This window comes from Neofelis nebulosa, chromosome 4, assembly GCF_028018385.1.
Source record: "Neofelis nebulosa isolate mNeoNeb1 chromosome 4, mNeoNeb1.pri, whole genome shotgun sequence".
NCBI classification, from domain to species: domain Eukaryota; kingdom Metazoa; phylum Chordata; class Mammalia; order Carnivora; family Felidae; genus Neofelis; species Neofelis nebulosa.
Genome location: NC_080785.1, coordinates 83,479,816 through 83,500,086, shown reverse-complemented (window position 1 = coordinate 83,500,086; position 20,271 = coordinate 83,479,816). Strand labels below are relative to the sequence as shown.

General features: G+C 38.1%; 1 protein-coding gene and 1 non-coding gene across 8 annotated transcripts in view; both read right to left on the bottom strand.

Moving 5' to 3' along the window:
• The window catches only part of CACNA2D1 (calcium voltage-gated channel auxiliary subunit alpha2delta 1), a 508,596-nt gene that overhangs the window by 93,106 nt on the left and 395,219 nt on the right, over positions 1–20,271 (bottom strand). The window lies entirely within an intron of this gene.
• Positions 15,945–16,049, bottom strand: LOC131511189 (U6 spliceosomal RNA). Its single transcript, XR_009261393.1, has one exon. It is a non-coding gene; the product is annotated as a U6 spliceosomal RNA (small nuclear RNA).

Genomic DNA, 20,271 nt, shown 5'->3' with positions numbered 1-20,271 from the left:
TCTTTCATAAAGGAAAATGAGTAAACTGGTAACTGAAGTACACTGAGGATCAAATAGCAATTTTCATCTAAGCCTCCCTCCTACTGTAACCCTGAGCCTGTCACTCACCTTCATGAAGCTTAGCTTCTCTGATTATGAATTTGGGACTTTAATTATGTAAGATCCCTCTCAGCTCTCAAATATCCGAGCATTTAGAGGGGGGGAAAAAAACCCAACAACAACAAACAATGAAATGTATTCAGAATCCAGAAATGATATGGAGCAGGTTCAAGGAGAAACTAGCCATTTGCTTGCCTCTCATAAGGAAAAGCTAGGCGGGAAAATATTACACTTAACGACAGGAATAGAGGATTAGTAGTTTTTCTACCAGGTTTAATGGAGGAAAGTAATATGAAAGAATTAGGAACAATGGGTGGCCTTTCAGAACCATCACTCCACAGCTTATATACCGAATGTCATGGAATCATGAAGGCAAGGCTAAGGGCAAGCAGGTCCTGGAAGACAGGTTTTGCTCTAAGTGACGAGTCCCTGAACCACAAGGATGCTACAGGAGGAGAGAATGTAAACTTTGATACCTGTCCGAAAGTGAAAATCTAACAATCATCACCAAAGTAATATCACCAACCCCACAAAACGTGTTCACATAGTTCACTGGGCATTTCCAAAAGAACATAAGAACAAGAGAAGTAATGCAGTGAGATCCAGGGCACTGAGGTCAGTGGGATCATCCTACCGTTGATCAACTCTGCTATTTGTATGAGCCACTTGGGCTCTTGGGGCCTAGAGTCACATCTGCAAAATGAAGTTAATAATAAAAACATATTTTCTAGAAGGTAGGGGTCTGGCCAGATGAAATGCTGGAGATATTCTTAAAAACATATAATTAAATAATTTTAACAGGTGGATCACAAACCAAAATATAAACTTTGTAACTGATCACATAGTTTTATAAATGTAAAACATCATTCCTTTTTTTCCTCTGGAAATCATTGAAGCTTAATTATAAGGTGCACTGCACATTTCATTAATTCAATAAGCAAATGTTTACTATCAGCCTGTCATAGGTCAAAAATTATGGCAGGTGATGGTTTTATGCCTTCAGACATTTAGTAAATTATGCACAAACATATACATACAGGTAAGCACATATATGATGTCTGCCTTGTGCTGCATTTATTCTAGAAATATTAATCTTTTTCTCTTTGCAAATATCCTACAAGATAAGTATTATTACTATTCATGAGGAAACTTAGGTACTGGGAGGTTAAATAACTTGCGCATTGTCACAAAGCAAATAAGAGACAGAATTAGATTAGCACTGTGACACAGAGTCTGGGGGATTTTAACTATTCTTATAGAGCCTCTTACTATATTACAATATATTATGATTCATTCTGTAAAGCAATATAGTATTAGTCCCTCGGAGACAATATCATGAGTGGGTTCTAGTTTGTACTGTGAGCAGTCAGGGGGAAATTCCTGTGAGAAATGACATTTCCTCTGATTCTAGAGAAATGTTTCATTTAAGACTATGGAGGAAGGCAAAAAGAACAACAATGTAAAGGGCTATGATGTTAGGGGCAGGGAGAAGACTTTCAGAGAAATATAAAGGAGGAGAGTTTAGCTCACTCACATATGACTGAGGACAATGACATAAAAGGAGTTCAGAGAGGGAAGCAGGGCTATATCATTCAGGGACTAACAGAAATGCTGAAGAATTGGGATTTGCTTTTCTGTCAAATGGTAAGTCACAGATTTTAAGCCACAAACAAAACAATTTAATGTAAAATTTTAAGAGATCATCTGAGCCGCTGTTTGGTAAACAGATTTAAGGTGAGCAATATTTAAAGGAGGGAAAATTATTAGAAGGCTATCATAGTAACCTAGCTGAACATAATAAAGGGCTCTTGATTTGGAGACGGTCAGAACAGGAGGGGGTACAGATCTATTTTGGAGGAAGAATCCACAGGATATGATGGTGAAGTGGGTGTATAGCTGAGGAAGGCAATAGTGCCCTAAATGCCATGCAGGTGTCTGACATGGGCATCAGGATGGTGGAGGGTAGCAGGAGTGATAGGTTCAGAGGTACTTGGGGAAAAGACCAGGGAAGTGTAGAGCTCAAGGGAGGGCGAGTTTTCATAACATTCAAAGTGTGAGACTCAAAAAATATCTTGGCTAAAGGTTAAAAAAAAAAAAAAGAAGAAGAAGAAGAAGAAGGCTTCAGCATAGAAATTTGGTTTAAAACCTTGCATGTAACGATTCCAAACCCAGATAAAGACCCCACTAAAAAGGAGTACTATAGACCAATTTCCCTGATGAACATGGATGCAAAAATCCTCAACAAGATACTAGCCAACCACATCTAACAATACATTAAAAGAATTATTCACCATGATTAAGTGGGATTTGTACCTGGGATGCAGGGCTGGTTCAACATCAGCAAAACAATCAATGTGATACATCACATCAATAAAAGAAAGGACAAGAACCACACGATCTTCTCAATAGATGCAAAGAAAGCATTTGACAAAATACAGCATCCTTTGTAAATAAAACACTCAAGAAAATAGGGACAGAAGGATTATACCTCAAGATCATAAAAGTCATATATGAAAGGCCCCCTCCCTGCTAATATCATCCTCAAAAGAACGTAGAAAAACTGAGAGCTTTACCCCTAATGTCAGGAATATGACAGGGATGTCCACTCTCACCATTGTTATTCAACATAGTATTAGAAGTCTTAGCCTCAGCAATCAGACAACACAAAGGAATATAAGGCATCCAAATCAGCCAGGAGGAGGTCAAATTTTCAGTCTTCACAGATGAAATTATACTCTATATGGAAAACCAAGAAGATTCCACCAAAAAACTGCTAGAACTGGTCCATGAATTCAGCAAAGTTGCAGGACATAAAATCAATGCACAGAAATCAGTTGCATTTCTATACACCAATAATGATGCAACAGAAAGAGAAATCAAGGAATCGATCCCATTTACAATTGCACAAAACCCATAAAATACCTAGGAATAAACCTAACCAAAGAGATGAAAAATCTGTACCCTGAAAACTATAGAAGGCTTATGAAAGACATTAAAGAAGACAAAAAAAAAAAATGGAAAAGCATTCCATGCTCATGGATTGGAAGAACAAATATTGTTAAACTACCCAAAGCAATCTACATATTCAATGCAATCCCTATCAAAGTAACACCAGATGAACATAAGGGAAGGGAAACAAAAATAATATAAAAACAGGGAGGGGGACAAAACGGAGAGACTCTCAAATATGCAGAACAAACTGAGGGTTACTGGAGGGGTTGTGGGAGGGGGGAGGGGCTAAATGTGTAAGGGGCACTAAGGAATCTACTCCTGAAATCACTGTTGCACTATATACTAACTAATTTGGATGTAAATTTAAAAAAAAAAAAAAAAAAAAAGCAAAAAGAAAGTAACACCAGCATTCTTCACACAGCTAGAACAAACAATTATAAAATTTGTATGGAACCAGAAAAGACCCCAAATAGCCAAAGCAATCCTGAAAAAGAAAACCAAAGCTGGAGGCATCACAATCCCAGACTTCAAGCTGTAATCATCAAGATAGTATGGTACTGGCACAAAAACAGACACTCAGATCAGTGGAACAGAATAGACAACACAAAAATGGACCCACAAATATATGGCCAACTAACCCTTAACAAAGCAGGAAAGAATATTCAGTGGAAAAAGTCTCTTCAGCAAAGGGTGTTGGGAAACTGGACAGCGTCATACAGAAAACTGAACCTGGACCATTTTCTTATATGATATACAAAATGAAACTCAAAATGGATGAAAGATCTAAACGTAAGACAGGAAGCCATCAAAATCCTAGAGGAGAAAGCAAGCAAAATCCTCTTTGACTTCGGCCGCAGCAACTTCTTACTCAACACGTCTCTGGAGGAAAGGGAAAGAAAAGCAAAAATGAACTACTAAAACCTCATCAATATAAAGAGCTTCGCACAGTGAAGGAAATAACAGCAAAACTAAAAGGCAACCAACGGAATGGGAAAAGGCATTTGCAAATGACATCTCAGATAAAGGGCTCGTAATCCAAAATCTATAAAAAACATCACATTTAACACCCAAAAAACAAATAATCCAGTGAAGAAATGGGCAAAAGACATGAATAGACACTTTTCCAAAGAAGACATACAGACACAGGAAAAAAGGCTCAACACCACTCATCATCAGGGAAATACAAATTAAAGCCACAATGAGATACCACCTCACACTACTTGGAATGGCTACATTAACAACTCAGGCAACAACAGATGATGGCAAGGATGTGGAGACAGAGGAACCCTTTTGCACAGCTGGTGGGAATCCAAACTGGTGCAGCCACTCTGGATAACAGTTTGGAAGTTCCTCAAAAAATTAAAAATAGAATTAACCTAGGGCGTAGCAATTGCACTACTAGGAATTTATCCAAATTCCTTCCAAACAGCTGTGCTGTTTCAAAGGGGCACATGCACCCCAGGGTTTACAGCAGCACTATTGACAATAGCCAAAGTATGGAAAGAGTCCAAATATCCATCGACAGATGAATGGATAAAGAAGATGTGGAAGATGTGGTGTGTGTGTATGCATATATATATATATATATGCATACACACGCACACACACGCACACACACACACACACACACAACAGAGTATTACTAGGAAATCAAAAAGAAGGAAATCTTTCCATTTGTAAAAACGTGGATGGAACCAGAGTGTATTATGCTAAGTGAAATTAGTCAAAGAAAGACAAATATCCTATGACTTCACTTATAATTGGAATTTAAGATACAAAACAGATGAACACAAAGCAAGGGAAGCAAAAATAATACAAACACAGGGAGAGGGACAAAACATAAGAGACTCTTAAATAGAGAGAACAAACTGAGGATCGCTGGGGGCGGGAGGTTGTGGGTGGGGGATGGGCTAAAAGGGTAAGGAGGATTAAGGAAGACACTTTTGGGGATGAGCAGTGAATGTTATATTAGGGGATAAATCACTGGAATCTACTCCTGAAATTATTGCACTACATGCTAACTAACTTGGATGTAAATTAAACAAAAATAAAAATAAAACTTTAAATATAAAAGGGAAGTAGAAAAAGGAGTCCCTAAGACAACAGTTGAAATAAGTTCGCATGGAGGCAGGAAAAAAAATCAGTAGACTGGGCTATTTGGGGTGACAAGAGGGGAAAAAATAGGTCTCAGGAGGAAAAACACTGCAGTTCAGATACAAAGATGGGGAATTCAAAGTGCCCACTGAACTCATCCACATTATACAATGTCAGTGGAGGGGGCAGAGCCCCCCCACACACTGAAGCACACTGGGAAGTGGTAGAACGTGCAGAGGCACGTCTTCCACATCTTCAAAGCACTTCGGCTGGGAAGAAAGAAGAAAAAGATTGGGGTACCTCTAAGGGTAAGCCTGAGGTCAAGGAAAGCCTTCCCTCAAGTGGAGGGTCACTAGAGCAAGAGAGGTTCATATCGAAGAGCGAAGGAAGAAAAGATGCAGGATAGTAGAGAGCGAAATACAAAGTTCTTGTGAGGGTGGGAAGGACACTTACAGCCTATGTGTGGAGGAATGACCCTTGAATGTGCATCGACTTCAATGTTCCAGGTAAAGAGCACGGGCTGAGTACTGATGTTGGGTGTATGCATAAATTAGGGGTTGAAAAGGTGACAGTCAACATCTGAACAGCAAAGCAATCAATGTAAAGTAAGGGAGGAGGCACCTGGGTGGCTCAGTTGGTTAAATGTCAGACTTCAGGAGAATAAGGAAGATGGCGGCGTGGGAGGATGCTGGGCTCACCGAGGTAGAATCACTTAGATTCTACCTACACCTGCCTAAATAACCCAGAAAACCGCCAGAGGATTAGCAGAAAGGAGTCTCCGGAGCCAAGCAGGACGAGAGGCCCACGGAACAGGGTAGGAAGGGAGGCGAGGCGATGCGCGCTCCACGGACTGGCGGGAGGGAGCCGGGGCGGAGGGGCGGCTCGCCGGCCAAGCGGCGCCCCCGAGTCGGGCTGGCAAAAGCGGAGGGGCCAGACGGACTGTGTTCCGACAGCAAGCGCGACTTAGCATCTGGGAGGTCATAAGTTAACAGCTCTGCTCAGAAAGCGGGAAGACTGGAGGACAAAGGGAGGGAGAGTTGCTGAGCCCCCGGACGACAGAGCTCTGTTTGGCGGGGAACAAAGACGCTCGCCAGCGCCATCTCCCCCGCCCATCCCCCAGCCAAAATCCCAAAGGGAACCAGTTCCTGCCAGGGAACTTGCTTGCTCCCCGCAAACACCCAACACTGTGCTTCTGCGGAGCCAACCCTCTGGCAGCGGGTCTGACTCCCTCCCGCTGCCACACGGCCCCTCCTGAAGTGGATCACCTAAGGAGAAGCGAGCTAAGCCTGCCCCTCCTGCCCCCGTGCACCTTGCCTACCCACCCCAGCTAATACGCCGGATCCCTAGCACCACAAGCCTGGCAGCGTGCAAGTAGCCCAGACGGGCCACACCACCCCACAGTGAATCCCGCCCCTAGGAGAGGGGACGAGAAGGCACACACCAGTCTGACTGTGGCCCCAGTGGTGGGCTGGGGGCAGACATCAGGTCGGACTGCGGCCCCGCCCATCAACTCCAGTTATACACCACAGCACGGGGGAAGTGCCCTGCGGGTCCTCACCACTCCAGGGACTATCCAAAATGACCAAACGGAAGAATTCCCCTCAGAAGAATCTCCAGGAAATAACAACAGCTAATGAACTGATCAAAAAGGATTTAAATAATATAACAGAAAGTGAATTTAGAATAATAGTCATAAAATTAATCGCTGGGCTTGAAAACAGTATACAGGACAGCAGAGAATCTCTTGCTACAGAGATCAAGGGACTAAGGAACAGTCACGAGGAGCTGAAAAACGCTTTAAACGAAATGCAAAACAAAATGGAAACCACGATGGCTCGGATTGAAGAGGCAGAGGAGAGAATAGGTGAACTAGAAGATAAAGTTATGGAGAAAGAGGAAGCTGAAAGAAAGAGAGATAAAAAAATCCAGGAGTATGAGGGGAAAATTAGAGAACTAAGTGATACACTAAAAAGAAATAATATACGCATAATTGGTATCCCAGAGGAGGAAGAGAGAGGGAAAGGTGCTGAAGGGGTACTTGAAGAAATTATAGCTGAGAACTTCCCTGAACTGGGGAAGGAAAAAGGCATTGAAATCCAAGAGGCACAGAGAACTCCCTTCAGACGTAACTTGAATTGATCTTCTGCACGACATATCATAGTGAAACTGGCAAAATACAAGGATAAAGAGAAAATTCTGAAAGCAGCAAGGGATAAAAGTGCCCTAACTTATAAAGGGAGACCTATAAGACTCGTAACTGATCTCTCTTTTGAAACTTGGCAGGCCAGAAAGGATTGGCACGAGATCTTTAATGTGCTGAACAGGAAAAATATGCAGCCAAGAATCCTTTATCCAGTAAGTCTGTCATTTAGAATAGAAGGAGAGAAAAAGGTCTTCCCAAACAAACAAAAACTGAAGGAATTTGTCACCACTAAACCAGCCCTACAAGAGATCCTAAGGGGGATCCTGTGAGACAAAGTACCAGAGGCATCACTACAAGCATAAATCATACAGACATCACAATGACTCCAAACCCGTATCTTTCTATAATAACACTGAATGTAAATGGATTAAATGCGCCAACCAAAAGACATAGGGTATCAGAATGGATAAAAAAACAAGACCCATCTATTTGCTGTCTACAAGAGACTCATTTTAGATCTGAGGACACCTTTAGATTGAGAGTGAGGGGATGGAGAACTATTTATCATGCTACTGGAAGCCAAAAGAAAGCTGGAGTAGCCATACTTATATCAGACAAACTAGACTTTAAATTAAAGGCTGTAATAAGAGATGAAGAAGGGCATTATATAATAATCACAGGGTCTATCCATCAGGAAGAGCTAACAATTATAAATGTCTATGCGCCAAATACAGGAGCCCCCAAATATATAAAACAATTACTCACAAACATAAGCAACCTTATTGATAAGAATGTGGTCATTGCAGGGGACTTTAACACCCCACTTACAGAAATGGATAGATCATCTAGACACATGGTCAATAAAGAAACAAGGGCCCTGAATGACACATTGGATCAGATGGACTTGACAGATATATTTAGAACTCTGCATCCCAAAGCAACAGAATATACTTTCTTCTTGAGTGCACATGGAACATTCTCCAAGACAGATCATATACTGGGTCACAAAACAGCCCTTCATAAGTATACAAGAATTGAAATTATACCATGCATACTTTCAGACCACAATGCTATGAAGCTTGAAATCAACCACAGGAAAAAGTCTGGAAAACCTCCAAAAGCATGGAGGTTAAAGAACACCCTACTAAAGAATGAGTGGGTCAACCAGGCAATTAGAGAAGAAATTAAAAAATATATGGAAACAAATGAAAATGAAAATACAACAATCCAAACGCTTTGGGATGCAGTGAAGGCAGTCCTGAGAGGAAAATACATCGCAATCCAGGCCTATCTCAACAAACAACAAAAATCCCAAATACAAAATCTAACAGCACACCTAAACGAAATAGAAGCAGAACAGCAAAGGCAGCCCAAACCCAGCAGAAGAGAAATAATAAAGATCAGAGCAGAAATAAACAATATAGAATCTAAAAAAACGGTAGAGCAGATCAATGAAACCAAGAGTTGGTTTTTTGAAAAAATAAACAAAATTGACAAACCTCTAGCCAGGCTTCTCAAAAAGAAAAGGGAGATGACCTAAATAGATAAAATCATGAATGAAAATGGGATTATTACAACCAATCCCTCAGAGATACAAACAATTATCAGGGAATACTATGAAAAATTATATGCCAACAAATTGGACAACCTGGAAGAAATGGACAAATTTCTAAACACCCACACTCTTCCAAAACTCAATCAGGAGGAAATAGAAAGCTTGAACAGACCCATAACCAGTGAAGAAATTGAATCGGTTATCAAAAATCTCCCAACAAATACGAGTCCAGGACCAGATAGCTTCCCAGGGGAGTTCTACCAGACGTTTAAAGCAGAGATAATACCTATCCTTCTCAAGCTATTCCAAGAAATAGAAAGGGAAGGAAAACTTCCAGACTCATTCTATGAAGCCGGTATTACTTTGATTCCTAAACCAGACAGAGACCCAGTAAAAAAAGAGAACTACAGGCCAATATCCCTGATGAATATGGATGCAGAAATTCTCAATAAGATACTAGCAAATCGAATTCAACAGCATACAAAAAGAATTATTCACCATGATCAAGTGGGATTCATTCCTGGGATGCAGGGCTGGTTCAACATTCACAAATCAATCAACGTGATACATCACATTAATAAAAGAAAAGATAAGAACCATATGATCCTGTCAATCGATGCAGAAAAGACCTTTGACAAAATCCAGCACACTTTCTTAATAAAAACCCTCGAGAAAGTTGGGATAGAAGGAACATACTTAGACGTCATAAAATCCATTTATGAAAAGCCCACAGCTAACATCATCCTCAATGGGGAAAAACTGAGAGCTTTTTCCCTGAGATCAGGAACACGACAGGGATGTCCACTCTCACCGCTGTTGTTTAACATAGTGTTGGAAGTTCTAGCATCAGCAATCAGACAACAAAAGGAAACCAAAGGCATCAAAATTGGCAAAGATGAAGTCAAGCTTTCACTTTTTGCAGATGACATGATATTATACATGGAAAATCCGATAGACTCCACCAAAAGTCTGCTAGAACTGATACATGAATTCAGCAAAGTTGCAGGATACAAAATCAATGTACAGAAATCAGTTGCATTCTTATACACTAACAATGAAGCAACAGAAAGACAAATAAAGAAACTGATCCCATTCACAATTGCACCAAGAAGCATAAAATACCTAGGAATAAATCTAACCAAAGATGTAAAAGATCTGTATGCTGAAAACTATAGAAAGCTTATGAAGGTAATTGAAGAAGATATAAAGAAATGGAAAGACATTCCATGCTCATGGATTGGAAGAATAAATATTGTCAAAATGTCAATACTGCCCAAAGCTATCTACACATTCAATGCAATCCCAATCAAAATTGCACCAGCATTCTTCTCAAAACTAGAACAAGCAATTCTAAAATTCATATGTAACCACAAAAGGCCCTTGACACAAAATGTCAGCCAAAGTAATTTTGAAGAAGAAGACCAATGCAGGAGGCATCACAATCCCAGACTTTAGCCTCTACTACAAAGCTGTCATCATCAAGACACCATGGTATTGGCACAAAAACAGACACATAGACCAATGGAATAGAATAGAAACCCCAGAACTAGACCCACAAACGTATGGCCAACTCATCTTTGACAAAGCAGGAAAGAACATCCAATGGAAAAAAGACAGTCTCTTTAACAAATGGTGCTGGGAGAACTGGACAGCAACATGCAGAAGGTTGAAACTAGACCACTTTCTCACACCATTCACAAAAATAAACTCCAAATGGATAAAGGACCTGAATGACAGGAAACCATCAAAACCTTAGAGGAGAAAGCAGGAAAAGACCTCTCTGACCTCAGCTGCAGCAATTTCTTACTTGACACATTCCCCAAAGGCAAGGGAATTAAAAGCAAAAATGAATTACTGGGACCTCACGAAGATAAAAAGCTTCTGCACAGCAAAGGAAACAACCAACAAAACTAAAAGGCAACCAACGGAATGGGAAAAGATATTTGCAAATGACATATCGGACAAAGGGCTAGTATCCAAAATCTATAAAGAGCTCACCAAACTCCACACCCGAAAAACAAATAACCCAGTGAAGAAATGGGCAGAAAACATGATTAGACACTTCTCTAAAGAAGACATCCGGATGGTCAACAGGCACATGAAAAGATGCTCAACGTCGCTCCTCATCAGGGAAATACAAATCAAAACCACACTCAGATGTCACCTCACGCCAGTCAGAGTGGCCAAAATGAACAAACCAGGAGACTATAGATGCTGGCGAGGATGTGGAGAAATGGGAACCCTCTTGCACTGTTGGTGGGAATGCAAATTGGTGCAGCCACTCTGGAAAGCAGTGTAGAGGTTCCTCAGAAAATTAAAAATAAACCTACCCTATGACCCAGCAATAGCACTGCTAGGAATTTACCCAAGGGATACAGGAGTACTGATGCATAGGGGCACTTGTACCCCAATGTTTATAGCAGCACTCTCAACAATAGCCAAATTATGGAAAGAGCCTAAATGTCCATCAACTGATGAATGGATAAAGAAATTGTGGTTTATATACACAATGGAGTACTACATGGCAATGAGAAAGAACGAAATATGGCCCTTTGTAGCAACGTGGATGGAACTGGAGAGTGTGATGCTAAGTGAAATAAGCCATATAGAGAAAGACAGATACCATATGGTTTCACTCTTAGGTGGATCCTGAGAAACTTAACAGAAACCCATGGAAGAGGGGAAGGGAAAAAAAAAAAAAAAAAGAGGTTAGAGTGGGAGAGAGCCAAAGCATAAGAGACTCTTAAACACTGAGAACAAACTGAGGGTTGATGGGGGGTGGGAGGGAGGGGGGGGTGGGTGATGGGTATTGAAGAGGGCACCTTTTGGGATGAGCACTGGGTGTTGTATGGAAACCAATTTGACAATAAATTTCATATATTGAAAAAAAGAAAATGTCAGACTTCAGCTTAAGTCACGATCTTACATTTCTTGAGTTCCAGCCCCCAGTTGGGCTCCGCGCTGACAGCTTTGAGCCTGGAGCCTGCTTCGGATTCTGTGTCTCCCTCTCCCTCAGTACCCCCCCCCCTCACTGGTTGATGCTCGCTCTCTCTCTCTGTCTCTCTCTGTCTCCCTCTCTCTCTCTCCCCCCTCTCTCAGAAATAAATGAACATAAAAAAAAATAAAAAGATAAAGGGAGGAGATGGAAGGTTTGGAGAGAGTACAGATAAAACAAGAAGGAAAATGTCCTGCACAGATAATTAATTTGAGTTCTTTCTCATTTTTATTTGAACACTACTTTCAGGTACATCATATATATGAAGAAAAAGCCCCAATACATATTTTTTGCTTTTTCCATAAAATCAAATGTTGAAAACTTAGTATCTTCAGATCTAAATTCCACTGCCTCTTTCATTCCATTCTTTGATAACTTGACACAATCTTATCTTACACATTCTATTTTGAAAACAAAAGAATGTGAGAATTCCCATGTTAGAACGTTTAAAAAAAAAAGTTTGCTAGTACATCAACAGTAAAATATCTGACTTTAGAGAATTATTAGAAATGGTTATAGGAGATGTTATTAACTGATTTAAACGATGAATCATGATAAAATTAGAAGTTATGCAGAAAATGAACACTAAATAATGTATTGCCCTGAGTCTTTTGGTTGGCCTTGACCTGCTTTTAACACATAAGAATGAAGCATCTCGTTAAGTCACTTTAACAAACTGATTAAATGTAAATTCAATTCATTAAATACAAATTCAGTGGTGTGTAACAGAAATTCTCTGATTATACTCATAATAAAATTCATAAATAATGCAGAGAAACGAATAGCTTACAAAGTGTAAGTCCCCAGAGCGAATCTTACCCTCCTAGGAAAGGGATGAGAAAGTTTAAAAGTTCTAAATTAGGCAAGTGTATATTTCACAGACACCTTACACTCGTCCGCTTTTAGAGTAGACAAAAAGAACAGGTTTATTTTCACAAGCTGAAACTGCAGTCTTTGGTAACATGTGCCTAGACGTCAATTTATAAACCACATATTTAATACATGAATCATACATATATTAAAAACCTTAGGACAAAGTTCACTAATATAGTATTACAAAGCTTCGAAATTGTATCCTGTGAACAAAAATTGATTTAAGGAGGCCAGTTTTTGTCATCTACTAAGAAAATGCTTTAAAAAAAAATGTATATTTAATCCTACAGAGTCAGAAATCCAAACTAACACACTGATTCCTTTCCTGATCCCAGAAAATTCAGCTGAGCAGATCCCTTATTAGAACTGCTGAGAAAATCGCTGCTAGCAGGCAGAGAGAGAAAGAAGTGTGGGTCAGAGTAAGCATGTGGGGTATAAATCAAGTGGGACTTTGTATCCCTGCTCCAGCAAATGAACATTCTTTCCTCTCCTCCTTCCCTATCACCTGTTCCTCTGCCTACCTGCAACACTTCTCTTCCTCACTTGGTTGTTGTCCTTACCTCAACAGTTGTTCTTTACAAAGGGCTTTCCTGACCTTCCCTGACTAGATCCAACCATCCCACTGTAACCTCTCCTAGGCCTAGATGGATCTCTTCTTTACAGAATACAACACAATTAAAATTTCCTATTTCTTTGTATGGTATCCTGATAGATGTCTCCTTTGGATTACAAGTCCACACAAAGAAAACAGCCATCCCACCATTGCAACCTTAGCACTTGGCATATAATAGAATGCTATAAATATCTAATGAGTATATGAATGGAGTTCCATTAGAAGACAGTGTGGGGGCGCCTGGGTGGCTTGGTCGGTTAAGCGTCTGACTTGGGATCAGGTCGATCTCACGGTCTGTGAGTTTGAGCCCCGCGTCGGGCTTTGTGCTGACAGCTCAGAGCGTGGAGCCTGTTTCAGATTCTGTGTCTCCCTCTCTCTCTGCCCCTCCCCTGTTCATGCTCTGTCTCTCTCTGTCTCAAAAATAAATAAATGTTAAAAAAAAATTAAAAAAAAAAAAAAAAAGAAGACAGTGTGAAATGTTGACCAAAATCAAGTTATAGGAGTGCCTGGGTGGCTCAGTCAGTTAAGTGGCCAACTTCAGCTCAGGTCATGATCTCATGGTCTGTGAGTTCGAGCCCCACATCAGACTTTCTGCTGTCAGCGTGGAGCCGACTTTGGGTCCTCTGCCTCCCTCATTCTGCCCCTCCCCCGCTTGCATTCTCTCTCAAAAATAAATATTAAAAAAATCCAAGTTATAGATTTCTAAATGCAGAAATTATATTTTAGCTCTACAATATGTTCTTAAACTTGTATATTCCTAAATATAAGTATTCTGTCCAAATAGACACTATTCAAATACCCAAATGAAGATGTACGTAAAACACCTATCTTGGAGCCTGACACAAAATAGATGTTAAGTCAAGTGCAACTCTATCTTTTAAAAAAATAATTTTACTATAAACATTAGTATGCTCAATTCTCAAATCAGAACAGACCCTAGATTAATGATGAATAATATCAGCTTTGGTGAGTTTTAAATAAAGTTCACTAACAGGACGATACAGGTATCCTTCAAACACTAACTTAATGTCTGAAATAGCCTCTGAGATAACCATCAACAATAAATTTCAATGCTTCCAAAGAACCTTTCTGTTAAATATCACAGTCAAATACACCCATCATATTAAAAGATACTTTCAGAGCCAAAATAAATCACTAACCTCTCAAATGAATTTAAACTCCTGGTTTTATAAAGACAGTATTTTTGTTCTCACGTACTCTGCTAAGTAAGAAATCATTTCACAAAATACTTCGGACAGAGCTCTGTTCATTGAATTCACCTTGGATAAAGATGATGAAATGTTGGCACTGCCTTGATACACACCATAAGTCGAAGTAGCATCAAGTCCTTGGAAAGCAAATTTGTCTACAAATGGCACCCTCATGGGGTGTTCGAACACAGCTTCACAGGGCACCAGGTCTACCTTTGAAATGGTTAGCAGGCTCAAGTAGTTTTCCTCTAGAAATAGTAAAAATTAGGGGTGCCTCGGTGGCTTAGTAGGGTAAGCGTCTAAGTCCTGATTTCAGCTCAGGTTATAACCTCACAGTCATGGGTTCAAGCTCCTCATCAGGCTCCACAATGACCATGGAGCCTGCTTGGGATTCTCTCTCTCTCTCTCTCTCTCTCTCTCTCTCTCTCTCTCTGCCCTCACCCCACTTGTGCTCATTCTCTCATTCTCTCTCTCAAAATAAATAAATAGGTAAACAACAACAACAAAAAACACCCACCTCAAATCCAGACCTGCCTGCTTTGAAATATGGGTAATTCTTGAAATTACAAAATACAAGTGAACTTATTTACATAATCTAAATATAATAAATAATTTATGTAACAAATTATATTATGCAGGATTATTTATTTCGATAAATTATCTAAATTAAATAAACTATAATTTTGTGTGTCAAGTCTTTACAATTATGATATGAGAAGCTATCCACACTTTGGACACAAGATGGCGATGCAGGAAAATAAAAGCAAAGTGAACAGAGGATGTGATCTTTAAAATCTTGGTTAAGTTTTATTCCTATTATAAATATTTTCATTTTCTTATTTTTACAGGAAATTTAAAAATGGGAAATATTATAAGGCAACAAAATGGTTATCCTAAAACTCAGAGAAACAGCTGATAACATTTATCCATACACATATGTACATAATCAGTTAAGAATGATTTTTCAAGTTTTTTAGCTACTGCCAAATTAACTTCCAGAAATTGTGTGCCAATTTATAATATATTTGTAACAGTCTCACTCCACTTTCATGAATACGTAACATTTTTATTTGCTAAATCCTAAGTACAAAGATTATTTCAATCTTTTAATTACTTGTATTTTCTTGATGGCTAATGATGTAAAACTTTTTCTCATATATCAATTTTCATATAATCTTGTGAGTTGTCTTATTTTTATTTATAATAAACAAAGATTTAGAATATATTTCTAGAACATTTTTTATTCCTTTACTATTTCTATTATTTCACCGATTTACTATTAATAATAATAATAAAAATATCAGCTAACATATATTGAGAATCACAACAGTGCCAGGCTAAACACTTTACATGCATTGATTCATTTAATCTTCACCAAGCTTATGGTTTAGTTTTAGTTTTGAAGATTTAAAAGTACGCAATGCTTCACGAATTTGCGCATCATGTTTGTGCAGGGGCCATGCTAGTCTTCTCTTTATTTTTCCAATTTTAGTATATGTGCTGCCAAAGTGAACATTGGTTTTACTTTTTTAATAGTTTCCATTACACAATTGATGAAATGAGTCTGACAGTGTAAAGCAAAGTGCCCCAAATCACACAGCAACCAAGAGTCAGAGCCCTACTTCAAACCCAAACAATCTGACACACTTTTCTCTATGGTGTCTCATCATTTCCAACTGATACCAAAAAAAGTAAGCGGCCATATCCTGTCATGCTATTTTTTCCACACTTCCGGTTGAACTTGGGAACCTTTTTTTTTTTTTTAATATAATTAAAATTGCATTTACCAATAAATTCTGGAAAAACTGACATTTTCACATGAGTCACCTTTTCATTTCAGGAAGTTATTATTCCACATTCATTTCTGTATATCCATTTCAACTCTTCTACTTATACCTCATATTCTTTTCTCTTTTCTACAGTGCAGATCCAACACATATTATTCAAAGTATTTCTAGGTAATTCATGATTTTCGCAAACATTGTGAATAGGATTCTAATTTCTATTATTAATCCCTGTCCAGGGAAAACCAGAAGGGGTGGTCACCCTTGCAAGTTAGAGATGCTATAAATATCTTTGTTAATAGCACTATGGAACTTCAACACTCTAGTCCTCAAAATGACATGGTTGTTGCCCAACAATAGCTGCTGGTTTATGGTTTCCTTGGCCTGTTGGATAAAAAAAATTGATTAAAAGAAGTTCTACTTTTCAATCCAACTTAACAAAGTCAGGTCTAATCCAAGTCCTGCCTCTACAAAGTATCAATGTCCATAGACAGCTGTTTCAATTATCTCCTTGGAGCTATAAATTCCTTCTTTCTGGAGGGGGGAGCTTTAGCACATCAACTGGAAAGGCCCCCAATTTCTAAAATCTTATCATTTAGATAAGATCGTTTTAACTATTAAAAGAATTAATAAAAGGAGTAATGAATTCTGTAAATGTCAAAAGAAAGTCACATTAATAAAATAGTGAAGATATTGACATTATTGACACAAAATTTATGTTTGCCTATAATTATAAAACATGGGCCATCTAAACTTTTGATAAGCATTTTTACTTTTAACCAAATATTTCAATTAACGTGAATCACGATGTGCTGAAAATTCAGTCTGTTGACTTTTTGTTGAAATATCGAGTGAATTTCTGAATAAGCCCCAGTATCATTTTTAATATATTCTATTCATATTATCATATACAAAACTCTTAAACAGCTCTAGTTATATGCATTTGGAGTTTCAAAAAATTGAGAGTATTTGCATTTAGCTCCCTGGCTCATCTCTACTTGATATTAATGTTTTCTTTCTCAACCATCATTTTGTCAACCACTGTGCAATCCTGATTCCACAGCACTTGTCCAGCTAGAAATATGGGCAACTTTCTCATTATCAGTCTTAAGATGTAACAAGCATATCAGTATTATTTCTATCACAAGTTTTTTTCATAGCCCTGTGGAAATTTGAAAGCCAGCTCCCAAGGATGAAACTTTAATGAAAGGACAAAATGATCATATCTACTCTGATTTTTTCCTCTTTACCAACATTATGATGCAGAGTTGACCAATATGCTAAATGTTTGTATGGTACCTGAAGCTGATTACTTGGAACATCTTTCCTAGTTGAAAAAAAGATCAATTGTGAGTTTGGCTGGATTTGCCTGAAAAACTCAGAGAATGATATACATATCTAAAGTATTTACAGAGAAGAGATGCTAGAGTCAGATAAAATAAGTAAGGATGACTCTAATCATTTAAGAACACAAACATATTTAATCAGTGATTGAAATTTATTATAAAATTCTGACAACTATGTAAGACTCCCCCCTCCACTGTTATGACTAACCAAGAAATAGACTCAATTGAAAAAGCACCACTATGTGCCTTGCATTTTTTTCTTTTTCAAAAAACAAAAATTTAATGCTTATTTTTGAGAGAGACAGAGACAGAATGCGAGTGGGTTAAGGGCAGAAAGAGAAGGAGACACAGAATCCGAAGCAGGTGCATTTTTTTCTTTTTCAAAAAAAAATTTTTAGTGCTTATTTTTGAGAGAGACAGAGACAGAATGAGAGTGGGTTAAGGGCAGAGAGAGAAGGAGACACACAATCCGAAGCAGGCTCCAGGCTCCAAGCTGTCAGCACAGAGCCCGACACGGGGCTTGAACTCACGAGCTGTGAGATCATGACCTGAGCTGAAATCGGACACTCAACCAACTGAGCCACCCAGGCGCCTCTGCATTTTTCTATATACAGTAACATTTCAGTAAAACAGACAGTGTCTCTATAGTCAAAAAAAAAAAAAGCATCCATTGGTGGGGAGGTGGGAGTGCAGGGGTATAGAAAATAAACAACAAACATATATATATATATATATATATATATATACACACATACGTACATATATATATATATATATACATACGTATATGTATATACATACGTATATATATATATATATACGTATGTATATACATATACGTATGTATATATATATATATATATGTACGTATGTGTGTATATATATATATATATATATATATATAAAGTATCAGGTGGAGAAAAATGCTACGAAGAAAAAGAAAGTGAAGTCAAGTGACTGACAATGATTAAAGAGATAGTATAACCAAAACTGGAATGACACTGGAGATTTGGTAGTCAAGGAGGTCCACTCTATTATGGAAGCACTTGAATGAAAAGAAGCACGCATCTATCTAGACTCGGAAGCATCAAGACTCAGGGTAAATCAGAAGCAATTTCTAATCTGTGCATACCAATAAGATATGCACTTAACAGAAAGAAGAGATCTATTTTTTTTAAGTAAGGTTAGTAACATCACCACCAAGTTCTTTTAAACAGGAAACAGCATTTGGAACCAACAAATAGTTACCAGCATGACTTGAATAAATTATATTCAACCTAACTCTGTTCCACTGAAATCAAACATATAAATATACATATATTTTAAAATATATTTCAGGGGCGCCTGGGTGGCTCAGTTGGTTAAACGGCCGACTTCGGCTCAGGTCATGATCTCGCAGTCCGTGAGTTCTAGCCCCGCGTCGGGCTCTGTGCTGACAGCTCAGAGCCTGGAGCCTGTTTCAGATTCTGTGTCTCCCTCTCTCTGACCCTCCCCCGTTCATGCTCTGTCTCTCTCTGTCTCAAAAATAAATAAACGTTAAAAAAAAATTTAAAAAAACAAAATAAAATATATTTCAATATAACAAATATTTGAAAAACTTGAGCATGATTAAGGTATAAACTAATGAAAAAAAGTAAATAAAGAAGATACCTACCAACAGAGCATCAGGTTAAAAAGGAGAGAGAACATGAGGAATGAAAAAAATTTTGGAATACTACATTTTCAAAGTGTATAATCTTTGGACAAAATGTTAGAAAGAGGAATTAATTATGGAAAAAGGCAAAAACTAATATTTGATATTTATAAGAGAATTTAACATACAAACAGTCACTTTATGCCAAAGTCCTTTTCAATGGAACAAATGACAAAAAGACTTTCATGTCTAGTTCATGTTTTCAAGTTCTACCATAGACATCAAGATTCTCAAAATGTTTTCTAGAACCTTAGCAATGTGCTGAAAGGGGATTCTGCTATTCACAAATTAAGGTTAAAGTCGATGCATTCTACAAGTCAGTACTGTAATGTAATATCAACTTATATTTTGATTTCTGCTGAATTTACGCCTACTAAGTAATTAGGAACAAATACGAGAGCTTAAATAACTGTGAGCAATTTGGCTAAAGTTACAGCTCAGGTCAACCCCAGTCACTCTCTTGACCTATTGTCATGATTAAATGAATACTTGGATTCTGAATAATCTTACCAAGTCCTTACATGCCTATGGCGCATGGACTCATTTCCTAGTCCTTCAAGTCCCAGAAAATAAGTTGTAACTTTTATATTATTAAAAACAATAAATTAGTTCAAAAGAAAAGTTCTCCTTCAGCCTCACCTTAAGTATCACATTGTCATTTCTAAAACTGCAAATGAAACTAATTTCTAAGTACCAAAAACTGTCTTTAGTGCACCATGTAATTAATGGAAAAAATATTTATAATGCTTGTCAACACCTTCTTATAAACTTTCCTTATACATGCAAAGCAATTAATTTATCCTCTGGCAATTTTTTTTTAAACTAAATAACCTTGATTACGTGCCCTGTTATTATAAACTCTAAATTTGTCCTTTATTTGATAGTCTTCTCAAATAGAGTCTTCCATAATTTC